Source organism: Sorex fumeus, unplaced genomic scaffold (genome assembly GCF_029834395.1).
Source record: "Sorex fumeus unplaced genomic scaffold, SorFum_2.1 ptg000095l, whole genome shotgun sequence".
In the NCBI taxonomy this organism is placed as follows: Eukaryota; Metazoa; Chordata; class Mammalia; order Eulipotyphla; family Soricidae; genus Sorex; species Sorex fumeus.
In genome coordinates, this window is record NW_026606152.1 from 3,454,336 (window position 1) to 3,460,335 (window position 6,000).

Consider the following 6,000-nt stretch of genomic DNA (forward strand, 5'->3'; position numbering starts at 1 on the left):
GGGGCGGTCACTGGCCCCGTGCTGTACTCCCTTGGGGCTCCACAGAGTCTCCCTGTTCTCCTTCCCTGACTCGGAGGTGCCACTTCCCAGGACCATGGCTGGGATGGGGGAGCGCCATCCTGGCAGGCAGGACCCGATAGGCTGCCCTGCGCCGCCCCGTCCTAGCAGCCTGCAGAAGGTCACTTGCTCTGAGCCGGTTAGAGGGGCTGATGGGGCAAATCCAGGGTGCGGGCGTCACCTCGCAAACCTGTGACCGATTACCTTCCCACTGACACGGAGCTTTGGGTCCTGCTGGATTTGCGCGCTTGGGCTCCATGGAAGACAGGAACGCAGCGACCCCGGCACCCTTCTGCATGGCGCAGGGCAGCCGATCAGGTTCTGCCTGCCAGCCCCAGCCGGTCCCCCTGAGTGCTCCCAGGAGAGGCCTCAGAAAAGCAGCTTCGTCGCGGGACTGTTGCTGATGGCACCAAGGTCTAAGGCAGAGGAAGGCAGAAGCTTCCGGTCAGCTCTGGACCTCCCTGGCTCCTGCCCTAGGCTCCTGACCTAGGCTGGTTCCCAGAGTGGCCACTGGCTCACCGGGCTGTCCTGCCACCTGGCCACCTCTGCGGAGTCCCCTGGTGACTGTGGGTGAGGAGACACACTGGGGTCCCCTTTGTCCCTATGCCGCGGGGGTTTCTCCAGGCGCTGGGGGGGTTCAGGGTGACTGGAGGTGGGCAGTGGGCCGTAGGGCCAGGGCTCCCCCAGGAGGCCAATTCAGGCCAGTGTCACCTGGGTGTCAGAGGAGCCCAGGGCAGGCAACCCATGTTGGGGACCCTGGACCGGGCTCAGTCCCAGAACCCACGGGGGCATCAGCCTGGTCCAGGTGTGCATCTGGCCCTGGGGTGCCCACCCTAAAGGGCTTTGGGCACAGTGAACAGGGGTCCGGGTGTCCCTGGGCTTTCCATTTCCTCTCTGTCGAAGGGGCTGAGCCCCGGGTCTGGGCGTGCTCTCCCATCCACTCCCCTCTGCTCTGAACCACCCCCCACACTTGCACCCATGTCACTGATGGGGAAACTGAGGCTGAGAGCTCCACATGGGGCCCTCCTCCACCTCTTTTAGCTACTCTCCCTGACTCCCCCACGTGACAAGAAAAGCCATGAGGTGGCCCACCCAGCTCTGCCTGCATCAGGGGGCTGCTGGGGGGGGACCCCACACGTGGGACGTGGCAGGTCCCGGGGAGCAGTGACACCATGTGGGGTCACTCATCCACACCTCAGTGAGACAAAGGGGCCACTCTGGGTGCTTGGGGGCTGCCCACGTGGCTGAGACCCCCGACAGCATGAGTCCCTGGCCTTCTGCGCCGCTGGGAAGGGGCGCAGGCACAGTGCAGCCAGGACCTCGGGATACAGGGCCTGGGACAGGGCTCAGGACAGACCCCACAGGAGAGGCACCCAGATGGGCCCCCAGCCCCCTGGACAGCGGAACATGGTGCCGGCCGGCTGTGCTCATGGAAAAGTACCAGCCCGGCCACCTTATCTGCCATCGGCAGCCTGAGCTGTGAGCCTGGCCAAGCTCGGCCGCTTCCGCTCCCTGGGAAGAGGGAGACCGGTCCTGCGCTGCCCTGAGGCCTGGACCCTGGCCAGGGTCCGCCCAGCTCGTGGAAGGGCTGTTGGACAGAGATGGGGGAGGCTGGCGCGACCTCACAGGCCTCTGACCCCGTCTCTTCAGCAGCTGTGCCCTGAGCTCCCCAGCTGGACTGCACTCCCCTCCCAGACTCAGTCATGAGGGTCCCAAGGGGCTCCCGTGGTCTCAGGTGGCCCGAGGGGGCATGCTGTGGCCAGCCCTTCTGCGTCTGGGGCTCTGCTCCGGCCACTCTGGGGGTGACCGTGGGGTGTTGACGGCTGCGGGATGTGCTGCATGGACCACCGGGCAATGCGGCAGCCACAGCACTAACGGGGTATGACCAGGGGTCCTGGGGGGACCAGCAGCCTTCCGGCCAGAATGGGCCGGTCCATGCCGACAATGGCAGGGGCACTTGCTCGGCCCCACCTGTCCCTCCAAGGCTCCCTGAGGCTCCAGCCGTGCTCCCCATCGATGGCCACAGCTGGGAGAGGACAGGAGGGCTGTCCCGCCCCTGAAACCTCTCCTTGGGCTGGAGCTGCCCTGTCCCCTCCGTGTGCCCCCACCACGCACCCCCAGGGTCCAGCTCTCTTTCCTGTGCCTCTGGCCCCTGGCCTCAGCTCTGTCTTGGCACTGGCTTTGCCTGGAGAGGTTCCTCCCGGGCCCCCTCCCAGGCTCTGTGGTGACAGGACTGTCCCCGACTCAGGTGCCCCAAGTCCCCTCCTGAGCTGCACCCCCAAGCTGGGTCATCACTGCCAGGTCCCCCTCGAGTCTCTCCTGCTCTGCCCAAGTTTGCCGTGCCCAGGATGGGCTGACATCAGGGCTTGCCGAGCCCCGGTGCCCCTACCATGGTACCGAAATCTCCAGGCCCCCTGCTCAGTGATCTGCTGACCCCCAGCCCCCTGGGTGGGGGTCAAACCTGCCACCACCACTAGGGCCCCAGCATCCAGCTCCAAACCAGCCCAGCTGTAAAGGGGGTCTGTCACCCCAACAGACAGCTCTCCCTTGTGCTTGGCAGAGAGGGCTCACGGCAGCGGGTGGACCGAGACTGGGAGGTCCAGGACCCGAGTTAGTTCAGGTATGCGAGCTGGCCTGCACCCGCTTCTCCATGGACTCAGAATCGGCCCAGAGCCGTGCTCGGGAGACCAGCCCGTGGCTTGGGAAATGTGGGGCGTAGGGTTATCAGATATGCTATGGCTGTTCCCATGACATCCCCACCCGTGCCACAGTGCCCAGGGCCCCCTGCATGCCTCAGGGGCAGGGCACTCACCACACCCCAGAGAAAGCCAGTAAGAACATGCGAGTGAGCGAGCGAGCGAGTGAGTGAGGTAGTGAATAAGTGAGTGAAGGAGTGAGCAAGTGAGTGAGTGAATGAGGGGGTGAAGGAGTGAGTGAATGAATGAGTGGTGAGTGGGAGTGAATTAGTGAATGAATGAGGGGTGAAGGAGTGAGTGAATGAATGAGGGGGTGAGTAAGTGAATGAGTGAGTGAGTGAGCGAATGAGTGAGTGAGCGAGCGAGCTCTGGGGCTGATCCTGGCTGTCTGTGCCCAGGCCCACGCGTGCTCCCCAGCACCCATTTCTCAGGCTCCTGCAGGTCACAGGCTCTGCTCAGGCCCCTCGGTGCAGCAGGCAAGCGAGCCCTGGGTGGGTGGCGCGGCAGGGCCCTGGCCTGGGCTTTGCTGACGCCAGCACAGAAGCGCCACTAAAAGCCTTTTTGTTGCCTTTCCAGCCCAGACAGAATCAATCAACCTGGAAAGATGAGAACAGCCGACCTCAGAGCCTTCTAGCAAACCTTGGCGGTGGGGGCACCGGGAGGAGCCAAATCACCACACCCAGGGGGACTGGGTCCATGAAGCCCCCGCTGAGCCAACTGGGCCCACCCCCAGGGCATTTGTGGGCAGCTCTCGCACCCCGGATCCCCAGCACAGGCTCTGCACGCCTGCGGGAGGGAGACCCCACCACGGGATCCATGCAGAGGGGCCGGGTGAGGACACGGCGTCCCTCCCGGCCATGGTCTCCCTGCCTGAGGGAGAGGATGGGGGACCTAGACTGCCCCTGACCGTCCAGGCCCCGAGCTGGGGAGGGTGGACTGGAGCACGCACAGTGCTGGATTATCTGCACGGACAGGCGGCACTGGAGGAGGCCAGCTTGGGGGGTGACTTTTTTGTACTTTAGGGGCAAGTCACCAAAAAGATGTAACAATTCTAAACATGGGTGTGCCAGTGAAGGCACTTGCCTTGCACACGGCTGCCCCGGTACCCTCTGTGGTCCCCTGAGCCCACCAGGAGTGGTTCCTGAGTCACGGGCGTGGCCCAAACCTGGTGCCAAACAGATTCTAAACGTGCACGCACCTAACGGCACAGCTTAAAAACCAATGGGCAGAACCTGGCAGAGCGAGAAACGGGAACCCCACTGCAGTGCCCACACCTCTTTGTCCTTGGCCAAGAGAACTTGCGCAGACAGAGGGACACAGACAAGCCCCAGGCCCAGTGGCCGGAGCAGGCTGCAGGGCTGGCACCAACCCCAAAAACCAGACTATTCCTACCACAGTGATTTAAATCACACACCAATAACAGAAAAATCTGCAAACCTTTGAAGGACAAATAACAGACTTCCAGACTATTCAGGGACTAAAGGGAGAAGCAGAAGAGAATCAGAAGGTCTTTTCAGAGGAAAGGAAATAACAACCCCGACTCTGCGACTCTGCGACTCTGCGACTCTGCGGAAGGTCCCCCAGATTTCGCCTTAGGGAAGTGGGAGACAAGATCAAATCAGACCCAAGTGAGCAGGAGGAAGCGAGCGATGAAAAGCAGAGCAGAAACCAACGCAAGAAAAAAACAAAAATCGAAGAGAGAAATCACGAAACCCATCCTGGGTCTGAGAAGATCCATGCGGCTGATAAACATCCAGCCAGCAAGGAGTGGGCAGCTCGCCCCAGCTGGGGGTGGTGGGCGGGGTCCCCCACACTCAGGCCGCTGGACATTACCTGGGGGGTCCCCAGGCCCCGTTTTGCAGCTCTGGAGCGGCCTCACATTCTCAGCCCTGAGCATTCAACCATTTGCCAGTGGCTAAACATTTTGGGGAGTAGCTGTGGTTGGGAGGCTTCTCCATCCCGCTGCAGATACAAACTAGCAACACTCAGGAAGCTACTCTAACCTGAGCCATCCTGTATCTTTAATAAGGACCGTTAAATCCTTTTCCACAAAGGCCAGGTTGGCTGCCCTTGTTCCCGGCACAGCAAACGTTTCGTTGCAAAGCAGCGTCCAAGGCGCACAGGCTGCTGAGAAGGCCAGCGACTAAAACGGGCTGGGATGGCCACGTGCCCGTGTGCGTGAATGTGTCTGAGTGTGGGTGCGTGGACATGCATGCTCGTGTGCATAAACATGCCTGTGCGTGGGTGCGTGCATGTATACTCAAGTGTGACTAGGAGCACATGTGCAATGTGTGTGCACACATGTGTGCGTGACATGCGCTCGAGAGCACACGTGTGCCCATCTGTGTGCAGACATGAGCTGTGTATCACGTGCGTCTCACCAATGAACTGAGCCCAGGTGTTGCGCTGGGGGAGGAGTTTGGAAAGTGGCTTCTCAGGAACCTGTTGTCCCCCAGCCAGCTTGGGAGGCAGGGGCAGGGGTCCTATTCAGCGCCAGGCACAGTTCTGGGGTGGATGGATCTGTGGGGGCGCTGCTCCCTGCCTGCCCCTCCCCTTTTGGGGTAGACACATCTGCAGGTGCAGCGGGGGTGGAGGCCTGGCCCTTGCCTGCCTCCTCACCTCCCTGTGGGCTTCAAGCCAGGCACCAGCAGCTTTGGAGGGTCCCTGCAGCCTGGGGCAGGGTACATGCTGGGCCCCTGGGTGGAGAATGGGTGGGGGGCTCGGAGGGGAGCCCTGAGGGGGGATCAGGAGAGGGATCTGGAGGATCAGGCAGGCTGGGGGCTGGCTGGAGCTGGGCCGTGAGTGGGACACACTGACTGGATCTGTTTCTACTCAGTGTCTGTCCCCCGATAGGCTCCTGGCCTGGTGATGGTCCTGGTTCTGCCTGCCGCCTGCTCTGTGCGGCCTTCTGGGCCATGTGGGCTGTAAATGATGCGGCATGAATGCAGGGACTCGGCCTGGCCACTGCTCTGCGCCAGACACACCCATTTGCTCACACAATCGCTGGACACTGGGCTGGCCCGGCCTGGTGGGGGTGTGGAGAGTCGCCAATGTGAGGACAAGGCTGAGAGTTGCGTCTGTCTGGGACCCTATGTGGACCCACAGATGTCTTGGAGGAGACCACGATCGTGGAGGCCATGCGTGGCTCCTGTGCAGCGCTCTGTTCCGCCTCCTTCGGGAAGCCCTCGGTGATCTCTGATCTGCATCATCCTTGACCCATAGGGATGCTCTTTCCTTTCTCAAGTCC